Source organism: Herpailurus yagouaroundi, unplaced genomic scaffold, assembly GCF_014898765.1.
Source record: "Herpailurus yagouaroundi ecotype Mexico unplaced genomic scaffold, PumYag 141, whole genome shotgun sequence".
Lineage (NCBI taxonomy): Eukaryota > Metazoa > Chordata > Mammalia > Carnivora > Felidae > Herpailurus > Herpailurus yagouaroundi.
The window spans coordinates 40,819,217-40,844,013 of NW_024412396.1; the positions used below are offsets into that span (position 1 = coordinate 40,819,217).

General features: G+C 35.7%; 1 protein-coding gene across 9 annotated transcripts in view; it reads left to right on the forward strand.

The window, feature by feature from the left end:
- Positions 1 to 24,797, forward strand: part of FUT8 (fucosyltransferase 8) — a 308,814-nt gene that overhangs the window by 73,043 nt on the left and 210,974 nt on the right. For 4 of the 9 annotated variants that reach the window (XM_040477408.1, XM_040477410.1, XM_040477411.1 and 1 more), the window contains exon 3: positions 19,962 to 20,052. The exons of 2 other annotated variants lie outside the window; for them this stretch is intronic. The gene's annotated coding sequence lies outside the window, so the exon portion shown is untranslated. Of the gene's footprint in view, positions 1 to 6,606; positions 6,661 to 19,961; positions 20,053 to 24,797 lie in introns of all 9 variants that reach the window. 3 more of the 9 variants (XM_040477412.1, XM_040477407.1, XM_040477413.1) reach the window with 2 other exon arrangements.

Here is a 24,797-nt window from a genome sequence, read left to right on the forward strand (position 1 = left end):
GTTTGTGTGTGTTTTTTTTAAGTTTATTTATTTTGAGAGAGAGATAGTGTGGGAGGGGCAGAGAGAGAGAGAGAGAGAGAGAGGGAGGGAGGGAGAGAATCCCAAGCAGGCTCTGTGCTATGAGCAGAGACGCTGACACTGGGGTCTGTCTTGCAAACCATGAGATCATTACCTGAGCTGAAATCAAGAGTTAGATGCTTAGGGGCGCCTGGGTGGCGCAGTCGGTTAGGCGTCCGACTTCAGCCAGGTCACGATCTCGCAGTCCGTGAGTTCGAGCCCCGCGTCGGGCTCTGGGCTGATGGCTCAGAGCCTGGAGCCTGTTTCCGATTCTGTGTCTCCCTCTCTCTCTGCCCCTCCCCCGTTCATGCTCTGTCTCTCTCTGTCCCAAAAATAAATAAACGTTGAAAAAAAAAAAATTAAAAAAAAAAAAAAAAAGAGTTAGATGCTTAACAGACTGGACCACCCAGGTGCCCCATCTTTTTTTTATGTCAGTATTATACTGTGTTGATTACTATAGCTTTGTAATATAATTTGAAATTGGGAAGTATGAGGCCTCTAGATTTGTTCTTAAGATTGCTGTGGCTCTTTGGGGTCTTTTGTGGTTCAATACAAAATTTATGATTTGTTAGTTCTGAGAAAAATGCCATTGGAATTTTGATAGGGATTGCATTGAATTTGTAGATTGCTTTAGACTATTTGGCCATTTTAGCGATATTAATTCTTCCAGTCTGTAAGCACAGGTTTTTTTTGTACTTTGCATTTATTTGTGGCTTCTTCAGTTTCTTTCATTAGTGTCTTATAGTTTTCATGTACAAGTCTTTCATCTCCTTTGCTAATTTATTGCTATTTTCTTTTTTTTTTTTTTTTTGATGCAGTTGTGAATGGGATTTTCTTAATTTCTGTTTCTAACTTGTTCTTAGTGATATTTGTATATTGTATTTTGCATTTTGTATATTGCATCTTTACTGAATTTGTTGATTGGTTCTAACAGGTTTTTTTTCTGTGTGTGTGTGTGTGGAGTGTTAGTATTTTTTTTATATATAATATCATATTACTGGAAATGGTGAGTTCTATGAACTCCTTTCCAATTTGGATGTCTTACTTCTTTTTCTTGCCTAATGGCTCTGGCTAGGACTTCCAGTACTGTGTTGAATGAAAGCAATGAGAGTGGACATCTTTGTCTTGTTCCTGATCTTAGAGGAAAAACTTGCAGCTTTTTACCATTGAGTATGGTGTTAACTGTGGGCTTGTCATATGTGGCCTTTATTTTCTTGAGGTATGTTTCCACTATATTCAGTTTGTTGAGAGTTTTTATTATGAAAGAATGTTGAATTTTTTAAAATATATTTTTCATCTATTGAGATGATAATATGAATTTTATCCTTCATTTTGTGTGTGCTATATTACATTTATTGATTTGCCTATATTGAACCATTGTTGCATCACAGGAATAAAACCAACTTGATCATAGTGAATGATCTTTTGAATGTGTTGTTGAATTCTGTTGGCTAATATTTTGTTGGGGATTTTTGTATTCATGTTCATCAGGGGTATTGGCCTGTAGTTTTCTTTTTTGTAGTGTCCTTGTTTGGTTTTGATATCAGGGTAATGCTGGCCTTGTAAAATGAATTTCTTCCATTCTCTTCAATTTTTGGGAAGATTTTTGAGAAAGTTTGGTAGTAATTCTTTAAATGTTTGGTAGAATTTACCAGTAAAGCCATCTGGTCCTGAATTTTTTGTAGGGAGGTTTTTGATTACTTATTAAATCTTGTTAGTAAATGTTCTGTTCAGATTTTCTATTTTTTCTTGATTCAGCCTTGGCAGGTTGGTGTATTTCTAAGAATTTGTCCATTTTTTAGGTTGTCCAATTTGTTGGTGTGTAATTGTTTGTAGTAGTCTCTTATGATCTTTTGTATATGTGTGATACAAGCTGTAATGTCTCTTCATTCATTTATGATTTTATTTGAGTTCTTTCTCAGTTTTCTTGGTTGGTCTAGCTAAATGTCTATCTTTTCAAAAAACCAGCTTTTAGTTTCATTGATTTTTTTTTTTAATTTTTATTTCATTTATTTCTACTTCATTCCTTTCTTCCTTTTTTTTTTTTTTTTTCTTCCTTTGACTAACTTTGGGCTTAGTTTCATTTTATGTTTCTAGTTCCCTGATGTGTAAAGTTAGGTTGTTTATTTGAGTTTTTTATTATTTCTTAATGTTGGTATTTATTATTTTGAACATCCCTCTTAGAAATGCTTTTGCTGCATCCCTTAAGCTTTTGTATTGTGTATTTCCATATTAATTTGTCTAAAGATAATGTTTTTATTTTTTCTTTGATCCATTTGTAGTTCAATAGCATGTTGTTTAATCTTCACATATTTGTCAATGTTCCAAGTTTCTTCTTGTAATTGATTACTAGTTTGATACTATAGAAAAGATGCTTAATAAGATTTCATTTTTAAAAATTTATTAAGACTTGTTTTGTGACCTAACATGTTGTATCTTGGAGAATGTTCATGTGTACTTAAGTATTCTCTTACTGTTACAATGTCTTATAAATTTCTTTTGTGTCCATATGATCTAATGTGTAGTTTAAGTCTTAAGTCCAGTGTTTTCATATTGATATTCTTTCTAGATGATCTATCCATTTTTGAAACTGAGGTATTAAGGTTTCTACTATTATTGTGTTGTTGTCTATTTCTCCCTTCAGGTCTGTTATTATTTGCTTTATATATTTAGGTGCTTCCATGTTGGATAGATAAATATTTTAAAATCCTACAACCACTTGTTGGATTGACCCCTTTAGTCTTATATAATTACCTTCTTTGTCTCAAATGCACTCTTTTGCTGGGAACGCTATTTTGTGTGATGTAAGTGTAAATATTCTTGCTTTCTTTTAGTTTTCTTTTGCCTGGAATATCTTTTTCCATCCCTTTCCTTTCAATCTGTATATATCCTTAAGACATATAAGAGAACTTAGTCCCTTACATTTAAAGTAATTATAGATGGATGTGGACTTAACTGTCATTTTGTTAATAGTTTCTTGCTGTTTTGTAATTCCTTTGTTCCTTTTTTAAATCTCTTTGTGATTTGATACTTGTCTATAGTGGTGTGCTTAGATTTCTTTTTGTTTACCTTTTGTATATATGTTACAGGTTTTTGCTTTCTGGTTACCATGAGGCTTATGTAAAACATTTTATATTTGTGATAGTCTGTTTTAATTTGGTATCAACTTATGTCAAATGCATACTGAAGCTCTCTTTACTATACCTCAGTGCATTTTGTTTTTGATATTATAATTGACATCTTTTTACGTTGTGTATCCATTAACAAATTATATTGTCTTTTAGGCTTCATACTAGATTTACAAGTGATTTACCTACCTTCCTTACAAATTATGTTAATCTGATTTTAACTGTGAACAGTATTTACCTTTACCAGGGAGATTTATTCTTTGTTTTCTTGTTACTAATTTGTTTCATCCTTTTGTTTGCAGTTTGAAGAAGTCATCTTAACATTTATTACAAAGCTGGTCTAGTATTGATGAACTCCTTAAACTTTTACTTTCCTAGAAAACTTTTTATCTCTCCTTCAACTCTATAGGACAACTTTGCTGGGTAGAATATTTTAGGTTGGTAGTTTTTTCTTTAGCACCTTTATTGAACTTATTACCTGCAAAAGTTTTTCAGATTTTGCTGAAAAATCTGCTGGTAATCTTATGGAGACTCCCTTTTACATAACATAAATTTTTCTTTTGCTGCCTTTAAGATTCTGTCCTTGTCTTCAACTTTTGACAATTTAATTATAGTGTATCTTGGTTTGGATTTACCTTGTTTGAGACTCTGTGGGCTTCCTATATCTGGAGTTCTGTTTCTTTTCCTGTGTTAGGAAAGTTTTCAGCCATTATTTATTTGAATAGGCTTTCAGCCCCTTTCTCTTTTTCTTTGCTTTCTGGGACCCCATAGTAAATATATTGATGTACTGGATGGTGTCCCACAATTTCCTTAAGCTTCACTCACTCTTTTTCATTATTTTTTCTCTTTATGTCCCTCTTTGGATGACTTTCACTGCCCTGTCTTCAAATTTGCTGATTCTTTCTTCCATTTGATCTAATATGTTGTAAAATCCCTTCTGTTGAATTTTTCAGCTCACTTATTTATTTTTAAAAAAAAAATTTTTTTTTCAACGTTTATTTATTTTGGGGACAGCTCACTTATTTAATTCGTCAGCTCTGTGATTTCTGTCTGGTACTTCCCTATATTTTTTATCTCTGTTGAAATTTTCATTTAGTGAGCATCTTTGTAATCATTATTTTGTGCTCTTTATCAGGTAAATCACTTCTTTCCCTTTTATTAAGATCTGTTTCAGAGGTTTCATTTTTTTGTTTGTAATATATTTCTCTGTTTCTTCATTTTTCTTAATTCTCTGTGTTGGCTTCTGTGCATTAGATAAAACAGTCACATGTCCCAGTCTTGATGGAATGGTCTCATGTAGATGCTGAATCTTATTCAGCCTGGCCCTAGCTCTTGGTTGTTTCTCAGACCTTTGTGGTTGTCCAAGCTGCCGTCTTCATGACTCCCAGTAGTTGAGAGTATTTCAGGATCTTTCAGTGTCTCCAAGTGGAGGATCAGTCACCACCTATATGCTGGCTGAATGAAAGCTGGACCCTCAGGTAGCAGCTTAAAAAAAATTTTTTTTTTTTTTTAACGTTTATTTATTTTTTTGGGAGAGAGAGACTCAGAGCATGAACGGGGGAGGGGCAGAGAGAGAGGGAGACACAGAATCAGAAACAGGCTCCAGGCTCCGAGCCATCAGCCCAGAGCCTGACGCGGGGCTCGAACTCACGGACCGCGAGATCGTGACCTGGCTGAAGTCGGACGCTTAACCGACTGCGCCACCCAGGCGCCCCCAAAAAATTTTTTTTTAATGTTTATTTTTGAGAGAGACAGAGACAGAGTGTGAGTGGGGGAGGGGCAGAGAGAAAGGGAGACAGAATTTGGAGCATCCTCCAGGCTCTGAGCAAGCTGTCAGCACAGAGCCTGATGCTGGGCTTGAAGTCACAAACTGTGAAATCACAACCTGAGCCAAAGTCGGATGCTTAACCAACTTAGCCACCCAGCTGCTCCTCAGGTATCAGGTAGCAGCTTTTAAGTATGCAAGTAGATGTGTCTTTCAGGGCAAGACTGGGATCTGGGTGTTTCCCTCTCTTCCCTTTGTTCTGAGCCCTGGGGGTTAGCCAATTAAGAAACTTAAGAACTATTTGTTTGCTTTTGTCTTATGGGACCTGTGAATGCCATCCTTGCTTGCTCCCAGAACCAAGCAATCAAGTAGTGTATCCCCTGGGTAGAAGCCACGGTACTCAGAGTGCCAGATGTGTGTACAAGCTCCTTCCAGGAAGCTGTTTGTGATTTATAGTGATCTACTAGGGGAATGCACATTTGGTGTCTGCTGGCTTCCCAGTTTTCATGCAGGACTGACATCCGTCTGTAGATGTATGCTAAATTAGAAGCCTCATCCTCTGGCAGCAGCTTTTAAATTATGTAAATAGGCTTCTTTCTGGGAATGACTGGGGAGATGGGTGTTTCTGTCTCCTTCCTGTGTGTTGAGCCCTGGGGAGATAGCTACTTAAGAACTATTTATTTGTTTGCTACAATCCTGTTGAGGATTGTTGAGTCTGCTAATGCAAGACTCACTGGCCACCAGAGTTGGGCTATCACAGGGTGTGTCTTTTGGGCAGAAGTTGCAAAGCCCAGGCACCAAATGTGTACGCAAATTCCTTTCAGGAAGATACCAGTGACTGGGAGCTGGGCAGAGAGAGAACACAAAGATGGTGCCCACTGGCTTTCTTGGTCTCTAGAGAGAATTACAGCTGATCCCTAGATGTGTGTTACCCTAAGGCTGCACCTTTTAAGGTAGCCAAATAGGCCTGTTTCAGGAAAGGCTGGTAGAGATGGGCATTTTTGTCTGTTGCCTCTGAGTCTTAGACGCATAGCCACAGTGAGTCCCTGAAGCCCACCAAGAACTGTTTCTTTATTTGCTGTAGTTTTCTGGGTCTTGGGGACACAAGCCCCAATGGCTTTCAGAGCTAGATGTTTTGGGGGCTCATCCCTGAGTTAGAAGTCTTAAAAGTTGGGGCACTAGATGTGGGTTGAAACCCTTTACTCCTCAGGGAGAAGCTGGTAGTTGTGAATTCCCTCTCAGTTGTATGTCAGTCTGCTGGGAGTGGGGTTTATGGAGAGAGTGTTTCTCAGCTTCTCCTACCCATTCAATGTATGTTTTTTCTTATTTGTCCTTTGGATTTCTTTCAGCAGGACTTGTTTCATGTTTAGCTGTAGATTTAATATGTCTGTGAGAGGATGTGAGTTTGAGATTTTGTTGCCATCTTTGACTAGAATCAGATTTGTGATTTTCAAATGTTATCCCTTTGAACGAATAACAATATAGTGAATTAACTGGGATGCCAGTGATATCTAAAATATAACACATAAGTGAGTCTTAAGAGATATATAACTTCATTTTCTGCATGATGTAACTTTTTTAGTAAATATACCATTAGAAAATACAGTAGTTCCAGTAGTTCCCCCTTATCCACAGTTTTCCTTTTCATGTTTTCAGTTACCCAGAGTCAACCAGTCTATAAGCAGATGACTCTCCTTCTAACGTCAAAAGGTCAGTAGTAGCCTAATGCTTTGTCACAGTGCCTGTGTTGTTACCTCACTTTATCTCATCATGTAGGCATTATATCATCTTACATCATTACAAGAAAAGGGATGGTAAAATATATTTTCAGAAAGAGAGGCCATATTCACGTTATTTTTATTATGGCATATTGTTACAATCTGTTTTATTTTCAACTATTGTTGTTAATTTCTTACTGTGTCTTATTTATAAATTAAACATCATCATTGGTCTACATGTATAGGAACAAACATAGTGTATATATAGGGTTTGGTGCTGTCTGCAGTTTTAGTCCACTGGAGGTCTTGAAATATATACCCTACGGAAAAGAGTGGAGGGGAGACTATGGTATGTTTGGAATGATAGCAAAAGGCTTCTTTGTGTTTATTGAAATCGTACATAAATCTAACTTGTGTCATACTCGTCTCATAGTTACGTAAAATAAATGGCATGGTGAAAGAGAAGAAACATAAAATGAGAGTTTCTGCAAAATTACTGAAGGAAAGAAGTGCAGTGTACTTTCTAATGTACTTTTCAATGTTAAAAAAAAATTGAGAATTCCACAACCCAAGGAAGTTGAGAAAGCTTCTTGCGCTTATGTAACAATTTTTAATCTATTAGTTGCAGAGCAAAAACAATAGGAAATTAATTAATTTTATATAAAAAATAGCTTTTAACTATGGAGTCCTCCTATCATTCTTCAGTTTGTTAAGCCTACTTTTGGTTGTTATTATTAAAAAAAAAAATGTAATTAGGCAGTTACAAGAAAGCTTCAGAACAGCTGTAATTACAGCTGCAGATTTAGTCAAAATAGGGGTTTTGAAAGGCTCCTCACTCTCCTTTCGCATCTCTTTCCCTTACCCCAAGTAACCCAAATTTAGTTGTAAAAGTTTTGGTGAGCTCAGGATTCCCGAAACTGGAGTGCCATATGTTTAACTGCATGCAGATGTGATGATTATATGTGACTCTTCATTAAGGTTTCTGGAACCTTTTTAGTTCTATTGCTCTATGCACAGTTAAATGATTTTTATCAGCTTGTTTCTGTATTTAATTTTATAGATATACATGTATTCCAAACACACTTTAATGATTTTTATCAAGATTCTGGCATCTGCTAAAACTATTTAGGGGGATAATAGTTTTTATATTCTAAATTTGACATAATGTTGATATTATTACAAGTTGACTGGAAATATCTGCAAAACCTTACATCTGTTTTTCTTCAAATTTTACTTCAAAATTTTTTTCAAAAATATTTCTTCAAATTTTACTCTATTAGGAAATTGACTTAACCTTGTCTAAAAACAATTTGGTAAATCTGTTAATTTTTGGAGCAAGTTCTGTTATAAACAAGAAGTTAAATATACATCCTTGTTGGTCGTCCTCTGATTCTCTCTTCCTGTGGCTTTATGATTTAGGCATATAGATGTCATTCTAAGGTCGAGTTTTCAATTAGTCAAGGATTGGATAAAAGGGTTATGAAAACCGTGGCTAAGGCAAGGTTTGGGGCCAGTCTCACTGTCTCAACTAATTGCCATCTCTTTTGCAGATGTTAGTTATGAAATGTCGATCATGAGCTACATAACATAACTTTGATTCTAACCATAATTTTTCAGGGTTATATTTTCAGAATTGGTTTAAAATTGTAGTCATTTGCTGTTGAATCACACATAAGGAAATTCAAAGAGTCTTTTGCCAAAGCTAACAATTCAACACTTTCAGGTAGGAAAGCAAATGAAACATATCTATATGTATATACCACCATGTTAAAAACTGTATGGTTCTTACCTTTAAGTACAGTGGGTAGAAAAGGTGCAAGTATGTGCATTAATTTAAGAAATCAACTTTTAGAGGGTGAATAAAGTTGGATTTAAATCTCCAGACTTAGGAAGTCTTTAATTAATTAATTAATTAACTTTATTAAAATTATTTTTATTTATTTACTTATTCTGTCCAGTATTTTATTTATTTATTTATTTTAATATAATTTATTGTCAAATTGGTTAACCTATAGTGTGTACAGTGTGCTCTTGGCTTTGGGGGTAGATTCCCTTGGGAACTCTTTAGATCTTAAAGAAGTTCCAAAGATCTAGACCAATTTTCTTATTACACACAAGGAAACAGATTCAAAGAAGTTGAATTACATTAAGTCATTGGTTAAACAGATTTATAGGACATTCTAAATATGAACTCAGGAGTGACGAAAGGTAGCAAGTTAACTTTGCTGTTGTAATCTTGGATGTCAACTAATGTTGATTGATTGCTCATTGTAGGTGCTTTTAGAGAGAAACTGCCAGTTCTTTCCTCGCATGAGTTTAAGTGGTAATATCAGCAGGATGTGTGGACTTATATAGTAGGGTATTTTTAGAGAGAGAAAATTGAACCAAAGCCACTTCAGAGAATACTGGTGAATTCAAATGAATAGTTAAATACGTTCATTAAGACAGAATAAAGAAACTATATTTACAAAATTACATAACTTTTTTTTTTAAGTTTATTTAGAGAGAGAGAGAGAGAGAGAGAGAGAGAGAGAGAGAGAGAGAGAGTGTGTGTGTGCGCGCGCGCATGTACACACAGGTGGGGAAGGGGCAGAGAGAGAATCCCAAGCAGGCTCCCTGCTGTCAGTGAGGAGCCCAACTGGAACTCAGACTCACGGACCTGTGAGATTGTGACCTGAGCCAAAACCAAGAGTTGGACGCTTAACTGACTGAGCCACCCAAGGGCCCCCAAATTATATAACTTTTAAAACATAGATTGGTTTATTTGAGATTGAGTATAATTTTTTTTTAATTTTTTTTCAACGTTTATTTATTTTTGGGACAGAGAGAGACAGAGCATGAACGGGGGAGGGGCAGAGAGAGAGGGAGACACAGAATCGGAAACAGGCTCCAGGCTCTGAGCCATCAGCCCAGAGTCCGACGTGGGGCTCGAACTCGCGGACCGCGAGATCGTGACCTGGCTGAAGTCGGACGCTTAACCGACTGCGCCACCCAGGCGCCCCATGAGATTGAGTATAATTTTAATGATGAAGATATGATTAATTATATGAAGTAAGAAACTTAATAGAAACTTTTAGGAAGGAAAATAAAACTTTGAAACTTTAATAAGAGAGGAAAAATGAAATGTGAAAAAATAATTTAATTTTATTTAAGAACTGGCTATCCATTTATCTCATTACCAAAACTTACTGTTGTCACTGTCTTTTCTTTTGTCTTCTTCCTTCCTCTACTGGTTCTCTCTGAAAAAGGCTCACGTTGTAGTGTGGTGTGATACAGTTCATGCAATTCTGGCTTTGTCACCAACGACCAGCATGGCCTTGCACTAAAAGTTTTCCTATTAAGACATACAAAAGTGAATGATTTTGAATTAGTTACGTCGATTTAGAGCTTTAGTTAAGGTACTTCATGAAAAAGGAGACTAGGTCTTGGATGTGACTATAGGATTGTTGAGACAATCAGATGAACTCACATGAAAATGTTCTAAAAACTGAAGATTTCACAAAGGCAAATGATATTGTTTTTATAACTATTGTTTTCAATCCAGCATGACAAATAGTTGAGTATCCAATATATCAGAACCAGGGTTGTGGACTTTTGAATTCAGGAAGATATAGTCCTTGCCTGTAAGATACGTTTAGTGTAATTTGGGGAAGAAAGAAATGAAATATATAATGCAAATGTCTACAGTGTATGACAGAATATGAAGAGGGTAATGAGAGGCTGACCCAGATTTTGGCTTAAGTTAAAGATCTACCCACCTGAATCTTCTCAAAGTCCTTAAGACTTGGTATGCTACAAGTGACAAATGAGCGTTTTGACCTTTTCTTATCTCCTGCTTTTTTGAGCCTTTCTTTAGGTAAGAGTGGACAGATTTTTAACTTATGTTGCAGTGTGATGAAAGTCTAAACTTGGGCTCTCTAATAGTTGCAGGTGGGAGCTTGTTGATTTTTTAGGTGTACAGACATGAATCAGTAGCTGAGTCAAAGTGCCACAAAGAATGTACAGTTTTAGATTTGATGAGTATTGTCAATGGGATAAGTTCTAGATTTTAACATCTGGGTTGGATACCTTGACAGGGACATAGATGATTAAAGTGAAACCTGGGAGCAACATTTATTCCAATCCTGTTGAAGATATCTTTTACAGGGTCCCAGAATTGGCTTGACTGTTTCTCATAGTAAGGAATCTATTATGTGATGAAGTACACTTTCTTATATGGGCTCTTGTGTTTGGAATTCTTTGTTTTTATCAGATCAAATAACCTTCTCCTCCATCTGCTGTTCTGTATTTTTTACATTTTATTAGGTAGACAACAGGCTTGAAACAGAAGAGAACCTGCTGATGGATAGCCAGAAACAGAAGAGGAGAATGATAGGTTCAGGAGGCAGATCAAAAAAGGAAATAGTGATAATAGCTAATACTTATTAACAGTGAAGTTCCAGGTGCTGTTCTAAATGCTGTTCTCATATAATAACAATTTATTGTATTGATATTTTAATATTAAATATTAGGTTAAATGAAAATTTAATGTTAAATGATAATAATAATTATCATTATTACAGACGAGGGAGCTGAGCTATAGTACTTTGCACAATGAGAGGCAGAGTCCACGCTAGTGGTATTTGGTTTTAAATACCAAACCCTAATGCTACCACATAATGTCTATTAGAGATAATCTGGAGGCCCTTTGGGGAAAAATTCTTAGCTTCCCCTTCTCCAGGTATGATACTTGTTAGAGATGAAAGATGAATATTTTAAGGCCATTAACTTGGTTGGAAGAGATGGGGTGGAAGAGGTGAAATACTGTAGAATTTATTCAACATTTTAAGATTGAATGAAGGTATCAGAAAGGAAGGAACCTGAATATGAATATAATCACTTTGCAAATCAGCGAGAAAGGGAATTTTGGTTATTATAATGACTAGGTTTTATGATGCTATATAGGCATGAAAGGTTGACATAGAAATAGTTTCATAAGAGCTTATGATTGATCACTAGTTTATAGACTAGCACTATCTAATAGAAATATAATGTGAACCATTCATGTAATTTAAAATTTTCTGGTAACCACATTAAATAAGGTAAAAGGAAACAGGTGAAATTAGTTTTAATAGTACAGTTTATGTAACTTAGCATACTAATATTAACTTAGTATTAAAAATATTATCTACTAATTGACATAAAAATATCAATGAAATATTTTACATTCTTTTATTCCTACCAGGTCTGAAATCAGTGTGTGTTTTACACTTACAGATTTTCTTAGTTCAAACTAGCCATATTTTGCATGCTGAAGAGCCACGTTGGCTACTGACTACCTTACTGAACAATGCACTTATGTATCATGAAAAGATAAAAGATTGATTGTTCTTGTTACGTTCATAAAACAGTTCTGATTGAATTATAAATAGATAGTTTATTCTCTCTATGTGTATAGCACACATAGAGAGCAGGTTGATCTGAGGCAAAAAGCCATCACTCACTATTCAGTTGTATCCAGATAATCTGATCAGGAGGGGAATATATTTTTTATATTTAGTAAGAAGGGATGGGGAAGGGTTTACCAAATGTTTAGACTTCTTGCTGTTTGAGGTTCTGTGTGTGTTGCATAGTTAGAGGGACTTCCAGGGGACTCCAGAGAATTTCTGCTACCTTTTAAGTTCTGGGCTCTGGTTTTATATAAAGAGCACAGTGCTTTTTCTTTTCTTTTCTCTTCTTTTTTTCCACCCACTCCTGGGTAACATAATTTTTTTTAATTTAATTTTTTAAAATTTACATCCAAGTTAGTTAGCATATAGTGTAACAATGATTTCAGGAGTAGATTCCTTAATGCCCCTTATCTATTTAGTCCATTCCCCACCCCCCGCCGCCACAACCCCTTCAGTAACCCTCTGTTTGTTCTCCATATTTAAGAGTCTCTTATGTTTTTGTCCCCCTCCCTGTTTTTATATTATTTTTGCTTTGCTTCCCTTATGTTCATCTGTTCTGTATCTTAAAGTCCTTATATGAGTGAAGTCATATGATATTTGTCTTTCTTTGACTAATTTCGCTTAGCATAATACCCTCTAGTTCCATCCACATAGTTGCAAATGGCAAGATTTCATTCTTTTTGATTGCCAAATAATACTCCATTGTCTGTCTGTCTGTCTGTCTATCTATCTATCTATCTATACCACATCTGTATCCATTTATCCATTGATGGACACTTGGGCTCTTTCCATACTTCGACTACTGTTGATAGTGCTGCTGTAAACATTGGGGTGCATGTGTCCCTTCGAAACAGCATACCTGTATCCCTTGGATAAATACCTAGTAGTGCAATTGCTAGATCATAGGGTAGTTCTGCTTTTAATTTTTTGAGGAACCTCCATACTGTTTTCCAGAGTGGCTGTACCAGTTTGCATTCCCACCAACAGTGCAAAAGAGATCCTCTTTCTCTGCATCCTCACCAACATCTGTTGTTTCCCAAGTTGTTAATTTTAGCCATTCTGACAGGTGTGAGGTGGTATCTCATTGCGGTTTTGATTTGTATTTCCCTGATGATGAGTGATATGAAGCATTTTTTCATGTGTCGGTTGACCATCTGGATGTCTTGTTTGGAGAAGTGTCTATTCATGTCTTTTGCCCATTTCTTCACTGGATTATTTGTTTTTTGGGTGTTGAGTTTGATAAGTTCTTTATAGATTTTGGATACTAACCCTTTATGTGATATGTCTTTTGCAAATATGTTCTCCCATTCTGTTGGTTGCCTTTTAGCTTTGCTGATTGTTTCCTTCGCTGTGCAGAAGCTTTTTATTTTGATGAGGTCCCAGTAGTTCATTTTTGCTTTTGTTTCCCTTGCCTCCGAAGATGTGTTGAGTAAGAAGTTGCCGTGGCCAAGATCAAAGAGGTTTTTGCCTGCTTTCTCCTCGAGGATTTTGATGGCTTCCTGTCTTACATTTAGGTCTCTCATCCATTTTGAGTTTATTTTTGTGTATGGTGTAAGAAAGTGGTTCGGGTTCATTTTTCTGCATGTTGCTGTCCAGTTTTCCCAGCACCACTTGCTGAAAAGACTGTCTTTACTCCATTGGATATTCTTTTCTGCTTTGTCAAAGATTAGTTGGCTCTATGTTTGTGGGTCCATTTCTGGGTTCTCTGTTCTCCATTGATCTGAGCATCTGTTTTTGTGCCATATATCATTTAATTCTTGTGTCTGTAATAGATTATGTGAAGTTCATGGCCAATAGTAGTATATGTCCAACAACTGGTTGCTATTATTTTTTCTCTGTGTTAGTTCCAACCATGTAGTTTAATCAGAAATTGAAGCTGTTAAGATGAGAGATAGGAGTGGGCTGTGTGATCAGACCTAAAGGACTTGCTGGGAAGTTGACAGAGGTTTGAAGGTTAAGTATATATCAAAGAGTGGTTCAGGGATAATCTGCATCCTGATCACTTAGGAAGCTTGTTAAAATGTACAGTTTTGCGGGGGGTGCCTGGGCGGCTCAGTTGGTTGAGTGTCTGACTTAGGCTCAGGTCATGATCTCATGTGGGTTTGAGCCCTGTGTTCGGCTTTGCACTGACAGCACAGAGCCTGCTTCAGATTCTCTGTCTCCCTCTCTCCCTACCCCTCCCCTGCTGTTCTCTCTCTCAAAAATAAATAAACATTAAAAAAAAATGTACAGTTTTGAGTTCATCCTCAGGAACTCAGACCTTTTATGATTCAGAATCTCTGGTCATGGGCCCCAGAGTCTACAATTTTATGACCTTAATATATAATTCTGATCCATAATGAAGTTGAGAATCATCTTTTTAAGTTTATTCTTCCTGATGATTAAAAAGAAACGATTCTAGTGATTTTTAAATGGTTTTTTCTTTGACACAGTAAGTTTTCTATTTTATTGGTGATGGAGGGGTAAATATTTTCCATTTAAATTTTTATAGATGATATATAATAAATACGATTTTTATATGTTATGAGGGTAGGAGGAGTAGTGATTATTCATTCAACTCAAATTTAGTAAATATAATGTATATTTTATTTTTTTTATAAATGTATTTTTCTTTATTATTCAAATGTAGCCTTTTGGAATAGGATAGGAAAGGAAGGCAGACTGAGAACACGTACTTTATGAAGATAAGTGGAGAGGTAAAGAGAGTGGTTTTCTGGTTCTAACTAGAAGGAAAAAATAACTACAAATAATTTACATAACTAATATGGATAATTAAAACCTGATGGAAATTTTAAGGAGTTTTGGGTATGGGTAATTTTGTTAGTCATATTAGTTAATGAAAGTCATATCAGGAATGCTCAGCCTCTGTGTTTTTTGACAGCTGCTCTGCCTCCTAAGAACATGCTTCTTTTGGGTTTTGTCAGTGTTGGCTTCCTGGGAATCTTCCTCCATTCTTTGGGAAATTAAGTTGTACTCTGGCAGTGCTTCACATGAACCTCAGCTTTCTTAGATTCTTCAGGTAAAACCTTATCCAAACGAACCAATGAATTGCTTCAAGTCATAGTTTTAAACTTAGGTGTTTAGAAGGCTGCATTTTAGTGAGTATTAGCTTTGGTATTTTTAGTCTCCAAATCATTCTGGCTCCAGCATCCACTGTAAAAACTCTTATGGGATAAGCAACTCTATTTTTAATTTTTTTTAACATTTATTTATTTTTGAGAGACAGAGAGAGATAGAGCATGAGCAGGAGAGGGGCAGAGAGAGAGGGAGACATAGAATCCGAAGCAGGCTCCAGGCTCTGCGCTGTCAGCACAGAGCCCAACGAGGGCTCAAACCCATGGACCGCGAGATCATGACCTGAGCCAAAGTTAGACGCTTAACCGACTGAGCCACCCAGGCACCCCAACTCTGTTTTTTAATGTCTGTGGTTTTGTTCATTCTCAGCAAATAGGTCACCAGAACTTTGTCATTATTAATTAAAAAGGTACCATATACTTTTCATATGATACACTATCACAACTCTGTTGATCTTTTTTTTTTTCCATCAGAGAAAATCACATGATTTTTTTCCCCTTTATTCTTAAAGCAATCTTATTACCTGTAATTATACTTTTCTCCTGAATGGTTTTAGAATGTTTTTGGTTGGTGTTGGCAAACATAGTATTATTTTGTAGTTAAGTTTAAGCTCTTAAACAAGACTATCTGGGTTCATTTCTCATCTTTGCCACTTACTAATTGTGTGACCTGGGGCAAGCTATTTACTTTATATAACTCAGGCTTGCCTCAGTTTTCTTATCTGTAAAACAGGGATCATAAAATTATATACTTTATAGATACATGTTGAGGATTAAATCATTTTATAAAGAACAGTACCTACAAATTGTATAGGCTGAATAAATATTAGTTGTTATTACATATTATTAGAAGTTATTCATATTATTAGTAAACTCTAATAGACTTTCAAAGTAAAAATACTTAGAAAAGTGCAAAGTACTTTTACAAAGTAAAAATACGACTGGATCAGTTGGTAGAGCATGCGACATGAGTTTGGGCCCCACGTGGGTGTAGAGATTACTTAAAAAAAAAAAAAAAAAACAACAACTGTTTAAACTGTTTAAACTTAAACTGTTTAAACTGTTTAAAACTTAAAAAAAATCAACTTAGTTAATTTTAGGTTGGAGTTTGGACACACACACTCTCAAACCCTTTTCAAACTGTTATAGGATGATGTTTTTTTCACTTTAATGTGCAGATTACTCGGGGATCTTGTTAGATTCCTACTCAGTAAGGCCTGAGATGCTGCCTTTTTAACAAGCTCCGTTGGTAATCTGGATGTAATTAAGTACTTAGACCAAACTTTGGGTGTTAAAGTTATGGAAGATTCCATTAAGTTGTTCTCAGTTCTTCTGTCAGTACTTTATAAACACTTGAGTGTTTTTTTTTTGTTTTTTTTTTTTAAGATTTTATTTTTAAGTAATTTCTACACCCAGCGTGGGGCTAGAAGTAACAAGCATGAGATCAAGAGACACAGGCTCTACTGACTGAGCTAGCCAGGTGCCCCTGTTTTTGTTTTTGTTTTTTTTTTAAATATGCCTAGGCTTTATCTCAGACCAGTTAAATCAGATCTCTGGCATTAGTGTTCTGGGCATCATCATTATTACTATTTTATTATTTTTGTAAAAAATATTCTAATTCATTCTCATGTGTAAATAGCATTAAGAGCTACTACTTTAGTAATCTGAAGGGGAGTCATTAAGCTAAGAAGCTCTATTTTATGTCTTCCTTTACTTTATCTTCTATCATTTTAAGCATCTGTAAGGATGATGCAACACAGCTTAAAGAATTCTGTAACCAGAAGACAGCTAATACCTGAAGTTTTCTTTTCCCTGGAGTGGACTAGGAAGTTTGACTCCTTGAATCTCTCCTCATGCATCCTATTGCCTGTTGCTTTCATCATTTTTATAACTTTTTGGGCCACCCCTAATTTCTCAATGGCTTCCTGAAAATATAGTAGCTCAAACTCAGTAGAAAACTGCTTTAATAAAACTAAACAATGGCAGAGGCAGAGGAATATAGTTCCTTCCACTTCGTAAATTCTGAGATTTTTGTTATGTAAAGTGAAAAACTTATATTTTTACTTTCCTAAGTTGTGTTTCCTCATCTTTTTTTTCTCACCCATACTTCTTACATCCATTTCCCATCTTGTACCTATTTTGGGGGAGAGCAGTAGATATTTTCTTATGGACTATCATGTTTTTGGAAAATTGTTTTTCCAAAGTGATGAAGATCATGCTGGATTTTATTCCATCTAGCCATGATGTATCAGTTAGAGTATGGACAGGGAAGTAATACACACTAGATATTTCTGCCAAGGAAATTTAACATAGGGGAATGGGTTATACAGGAGTTGGAGGGTTGAAAAAGCAAAAGGGGCATACTAGAGTAACACAGAGACAATTACAGAAAGTAGAAATAAGGCTGGGAGAACAAAGAAGGGCTTGGAGTAGAGTTGGGGTTCAAAACCTCTAGAGGGGGGTACTGCCTGGGCTGCTGCTGCTGCTTCTGAGAGTGCTGGAAAAACTGGTGGTGGTCACCAACTGCTATCGGTGGAGTGGAGGGCCTGTGCCAGGCCAGTGCTGACCGGAAAAAGCAAGTTTCTTCTACTGCGCTTAGTGGCAGCATGAGGAAGCTGGCTGGCAAAAGAGAAAAGTTTTCCCGAGTTTTGTTTTCAGTATCACTATGCTGAGTACTAAAGGGTGGATTTGGAGCTGAGAGATGATAGCCAAATAACAACCACATACAGCTTTCTCCTCTCCTGGTTACACGATGGGATAGCCTCTTGGTCTCTTTCTTAACTATTGGGACCTCACACACTCTTAGAGTCTAGGATTTGGAATGAAAGGAGTTGTTAAATTAACTTGTCTAGTTAATGTAATTCAGGGGTATGAGACGGGACCACCTGCTCTAAGATAACTGTGTCACAGCCCTTCTGGGGACCTGAGATTTAATCAGATACTAATTTCTTTGGCTCTTGAGGGGTTTTTGTATTTTAAAATAGAAAAACTGTAGGAGGAATAATGATGCTATAAGCCAGAGGTTGAAAATTGGTTGCTTATTGGCCAAACAGTAGCCTGCAGTAGGAACCCAATCTTTGAACAGATTATACCTTCTCTCTCATTCTAATATTCTTCTTCCTGCAAAACTTCCCACATCTTAATATCTATTTGAATTATTTGGGAATTGTTAAGATGCAGATTCTGATTCAGTATGTCCCTGGATAGGGGCCTGAGATTCTGTATTTCTAACAAGCTCCTAGAGGAGGCTGAAGCTATTTCCTCGACCAGACTTTTCCCTTCCCTGGTTTGAAAACCACTGGTATGGCTTGGATCCACTGTTGGACCTGGGTTTGAGTGCTTGATGGTGAATGATGATAAAGTAAAAGTTTCCTAAAAGCTTGACTAACTTTCTAGAAATATTTTGAGCAATCTTAATAGATTTATAGCCGTTTCTTTCCAGGTGGAACTAGAAACGCATAGGCTTCTGAATAGGTTAAATTTTTGTCCATTATTTTGTATTACTGCATTGTCTGCATGCAGAGGCTTATCTATCACTTGTAGTTTCCTGGAACATCTGAGGCTTTTCAGTAATTGTGTATATGTTTAAGGGGAACTAACTAATGAGAGATAGGATAGGAGGACAATTAACAAATGTATGCATCAGATATCTTGCCTTCATTAGAGCCATTATTCTTGATTAAATAGGGCTCTCTGGATGTCAAATATTACATTTGGTTTGAATTTCATACTAATTGCATTTCCCCACTTTTGGTACTTTCATATACTTAAACTTGTCATCAAAGCATAGGGTCTTGCCTTGAGCCAAATAAATGATAGTCTGTTTTACTGTAACTTTGAATACAGCCCAAATTTATCAAGTTGTTAATTGCTCTTTACCTTTGAATTTTACTTTACTAAGCCATACCTGGTCACATCAATAAAAAGTTAATCGTTTATTGAGTTGCCATCCTTCAAGATTCTGTCTCTGCACCCACCTCATCCCCATTCCTGAATCTTTTCTGTTTTCTTTACAGACTTAGTTTTTCTAAGATTCTAGGTACTTTTTGTCTGATATGAATATTATACTTAAAATTTTAATTCAGACTATGGATAATTAGGCCATGAATAGAGAAATAATTGGCCTCTTTATCAGCTGAGGTGAAAGAGTTAAAATGAAAGTCAAGGGTTCAGGGGATTCCTATAGAAAAGAAGGGTGAAAAAAGCTCAATTTTAGTATCTTAAACAAAGCATTTTGATTGGCATGTAGAGACCCTTACATGCACATAAACGCCCATATTGGAATATTTATAGAAGATAATCTGTCAAAATTACTGTTATTTTAATTTACCAAGCTTGGCTGATTGCTGCAGTTGGATGTTAGTTGAATTCTAGATGAGGAACTGTAAATACGATCTGGTGTGGAACATGCTTTTTTTCTTGAAGCTGTTTGAGTATCTCCCCCTCCCCACTTTTCTTTTTTTACAGTGGGCCTTTTTGTGTAGCTGAATTTCCATGTTCTTTTTTATGGGAAAAAAATTAAAGTGGTGTGAGAACAGTAAATAATAAAAAAATTTTTTTAGTTAGAAAAAAAATTATTCACATTTGGTGATCAGGAATTATTTAAATGGTTTAAACTATTTGTCCAGTCTTCAAAGGAGCTATCTCTAGAGATTTCAAACCTAGGGTCATGTGTCTCATTTGAATGGCCTATGAGGTTTTATGTGAGATATATTTCATGTTAACAACAAAGAAAATGTGTAATTGTAGATAATTAATGTTACCCCTTTCTTTTTTCTCATTTTGAACAGTGATAATTTTAGTGACCCAGATTCAAGCAATAATATCTTCCTTTTGGAAATACCATGTGGTTTTGTACGCTTGTGTTCTAGTGGAAGGAAGGTAAGCCATTTTTCACAGTTAATACTGGAATAACTTTGTTAATAAAATTTTTGTCTTTAAAAGTGAGAAAATCCTTTTCTCATTAGGTAATATCCCTTCACCCAGAAAACACTATATTATTGATTGATGGTGTATTACTATTCCTCAAAAGATTGCACTGAGACTACACTATTTCAGCTTTGGAGGTAATCAGTGACTTTCTAAAAATCATGTGACTTTTTTGGAGCAGGAGTACATTCTGTGCTCTGCTAGGCTCTCTTGTCTCTTTCACATAGCTATTTTCACCTGGATAGTTTATTTTTACATATATAAACCACTTGACGTGACTAGAGAGTCTTAATTTTTGTTTTTTGCTTTGATGTTTTCATTTCTTTGTCTCTTATGAACTGACATAATTGACTCCATTTTTATAGGTTATTACTTTAGCTAAAAATTATGCCAAGTATGAAGTTTCAGTTTTAGTTAGATATTGACTTTGTTTTGGGATTTCAGGAATGTGGGGTCTCAGCCATTTTATATTTAGCAAATTAAGAATGGAACTTTTAGAGCATTCTCTTCTGTCTTTCACAACACAAGTATCCATCTTCATTCTCATTTGACAGCTTCCTTTTGGGTTGATTAATCTTTTTTTCTAGGAGCTTTTGTATAATTTTTTAACTTGTTACTGTAGTCACTTTTCCCCATGCTTTTTGTAACCATCCCCGAATCATTTCCTGTGTGTTTCACCCTAATTCCTCATTATCCTTGTAGGAAAATTATTTGTCCAACTCTGTAGTTCTCCTTTGGCTGAAGAGCAAGATTATTATTAATTCTTTAAGATTTTACACTTGTTCCTAATTTTGTAATGGTTCATCTGTTTCAGTGTATTAAGAGCTCAAAAATGTCTGTTATACCTAATGCATCACAGATGTGGAAAATAATAATAAAATAGTTACATTTATGTAAAGTGAAAGTACTGCTAATATATTTTCTTGGGTTTGGCTATTGTGACATTCTTGCTATGTTTGGGAGCTTATATGCAACGTGCTTTTAAATTTCTTAAGGTGAATTAGATATGTTTATCTTATTTAACCAGTATGCCTTTGTTTAAGTATGTTAAAACTCAGTTGAATAAAATTTAAGTCAATAATATAAAGAGTAATGAGCTGTTTTACAGTGTTATTTGGAAAAAAAAAAGTAGCTGTATTTCTTGCTATCAGAATAGCAGACAACACTATAGAGTGGACTAAGATTTCCTGAGTAAATTAATTTTGATAAAGGTTGATTCCACAGAAATAGCAAATGTTGGGAATTGGCATCCAAATGTCAAATTTCACATAAAAATTTTAGTATTTTACTGATTTTTTTTTTCCTCCAGAGGAAGAATCTGAAAACCTAAGTTTGTTTGGAGGGCATTATAATTCTATTTTAGGAATTAAGAGGCAGGCTTTATTTTTCTGCAAATTAGTAAGAATACCAGTGAATTACAGTCTTTACTGGTAAATTTTAAAAAGCCCCTAAGGAAATTTAATATTTAGGTCTTTATTTAGGAAATATTTTAGTTTGTAATAACAATGCAGGTTCTAAATGATCTCTATAATATTTGGTTATATATGTGTTTTCATAGCTTCAGAAAGGAAGGGTGAAATAACTTTGTTAATGAAGTATATTGCTCAATAATTTGCATTTTGGTGTTACAGGGTGAACCCTATGATCAGTCATATTTTAGGTAATTTGTGTGCCATTGAGACAAATTCAAATCTCTATTTTTTTCTCTCTTCATAATAGCATAAGAGTGCTATATATATCACTTTATCCATTAGGAAAATGTGAAGGTAAAAATTGAAAATGAGATTTTTTTGTGGTTTTTGGTTGACGTATAAGTCATCACTCTGTCCTAACAATAAGTAAAAAACTGAACAATCTGAAAAATCAGCTGACTTTTCTGAGATTTTTCATGGAGTTAAGGTCACAAGGCAAGCTGCTGTCCCCGAGTTAGCAGGCAAATACAGAGAATGACAACTTACCCTAGCAGAACTCAGGGGCAGAAACCTCCAAGGGAACCAGTACCGGGTAGGAAAAAACCTGAAATGTAATTAACGAATTGCCAGAGGCTCAATGTGGGCAAGTGTGAAGTATAAACTCCAAGGGGACCTAGGTCTAGGAGCCCCACACTTCCATGGTTTTACCTCCAGGAAATCTACCGTGTCTTCACAGTGAATATTAGAGAAAAATGCCTTGGTACTTCTGACAGGGAAAGGGGAAGAGGAAGGCAGTCACTTTGAAATGTGCTGAGGCATTCTTTTTTTCTAAAGGAAAGGTATTTTATCAGAGCCTAACCTATTAGGGTATTATCAGAGCCTAACTGAACTGGAGGAAGGGGAATACCCAATTATAGCCTGTTTTAGCTTTCTATGTGGGGGGAAAAGAAATATCCAATTCCAGCTTCCTCTAGCCATTTTGTTTGACCTAAGGGGTGTGTGTGTGTGTGTGTGTGTATGTGTATCTGGTTTGCGGGGGGGCGGGCAGACAGGACTGAGAAGAACTTTGAAGGTCATAACTCAGGAGCACAGGCTCCCTAAAAGACTGAGACCTAATCATAGGACTGTAGAACACTTCTACCCATAAACCTTACTACATTACTAAATGCCTATTTGCTGCAGTTCCTTTTACGCAGTGCATAATTTTTGGCTTCCAACAACAACAACAACAAAAAAATTACAAGGCATGATAAAAAAGCAAAAAGCACAGTTTACAGAGACAGAGCAAGCATAAGGTTCAGACTCAAACATAGCAGGGATATTAGAATTATTGGACCAGGAATTTAAAACAATTATGACCAGTATGCCAAGGGCTCTAATGAAGAAAGTAGACAACATGCAAGAATGGATGGATAATGTAAGTAGAAAGATGGAAATTCTAAGAAAGAAAAAGAAATGCTAGAAATAAAAAAACCACTGTAACAGAAATGAAGAATGCCTTTGATGGGCTTATTAGAAGATGGAACATGTCTGAGGAAAAAGTCTCTGAGCTTGAGGATATGTCAGTAGAATCTTCTAAGATTTAAAAGCAAAGAGAAAAAAGACTGAAAAAAAAATTAAAATATAACCAAAGACTATGGGACAGTCTCAGAAGATGTAATATATACATAATGGGAATACCAGAAGTAGAGGAAGGAGAAGAAAGAACAGAGGAACTATTTGAAGAAATAATGATGGAGTATTTCCCCAAATTAATGTCAGACTCCAAACCACAGATCTTGGAAGTTCAGAGAATACCAGGCAGGTTAAGTGTCCCCAAAACTTCACCTAGGCATATCATATTCAAATTGCAGAAAATCAAAGAAATAGGAAATAATCTTGAAAGAAGCCAGAGGGGAAAAACACCTTATCTATATAGGAGCAAGGGTAAAAATCATATCTGACTTCTCTTCAGAAACCATGCAAGCAAGAAGAGCGTGGAGGGAAATACTTAAAAGTGTTGAGAGAAAAACCCAACAGTCTAGAATTCTTTCTCCTACTAAATTGTCCTTAAAAGTGAAGGAGAATAAAGACTTTCTCAGTTAACAAAAATGTAGAAAATTTGTTGCTAATGGGGTTGGAGTAGCTGGAGCAGCTGTATTAACTTCAGACAAAGCAGACTTCAGAGCAAGGAAACTATTCAAGTATAAGCAGGAACATTATATAATGATAAAGGGTTTAATTCTTTAGGAAGACATAATCCTTACTGTGGACGCACCTAACAATAAGCCATCAAAATATGTGAGGCAAGAACTGATAGAATTGCAAAGAGAAATAGATGAGTTCACTATTTTAGTTGGGTATCTCAACACTCCTTTATTAAAAAATGGACAGATCTTAGCAGACAGAAAATCAGTGAAGATATATTTGAACTCAACAGCACCATCAATCAACCAGATATGATTGACATCTATAGGTTATTTCATCCAAAAACCACTAGAATACACATTTTTCTCAAAATAAGGATGGTATTATTCAGAAATTTCAGAGTTCATTTTAGACTTTAATTTGTTTCCTGTAGGATTTGCTGATGCAAACAAGATCAGAAAAAAGAAAGATGAGGAACTCATTTAAAAAAATACAACAGGGGCGCCTGGGTGGCACAGTCGGTTAAGCGTCCGACTTCAGCCAGGTCACGATCTCGCGGTCCGCGAGTTCAAGCCCCACGTCGGGCTCTGGGCTGATGGCTCAGAGCCTGGAGCCTGTTTCCGATTCTGTGTCTCCCTCTCTCTCTGCCCCTCCCCCGTTCATGCTCTGTCTCTCTCTGTCCCAAAAATAAATAAAAAACGTTGAAAAAAAATAAAAAATAAATAAATAAATAAAAAAATACAACAAATTATCCCCTGCCTCTCCTTCCTCCTCCCCCCCCCCCCCCCCGCCCCATAATGTAGGGTGAAAATTTTATAGCTTCATTTTTATTGTGGTACACATTTTTCTGGCCTCAGGTTTGGTATAATAAATGAGTGTATGTGAGTTATATACTTTTATAAATGAAGCCTACCTGGCAGTTTCTCATTTGTAAGCTACTAGGAATATTTTGTACAACTCTTCGATTCCATGTAGCAAAATTTGAAAATTACTGTGAAATATGAATCCCTCAAGGCCTGGCCAGTATTTGATAATTATTGACCTTTGTTCCTGAATAATAGAACTCTCTAGATGTCTGACTCACTTACTTACTTCCTTTCTTTTCTTTCTTTCTTTCTTTCTTTCTTTCTTTCTTTCTTTCTTTCTTTCTTTCTTTCT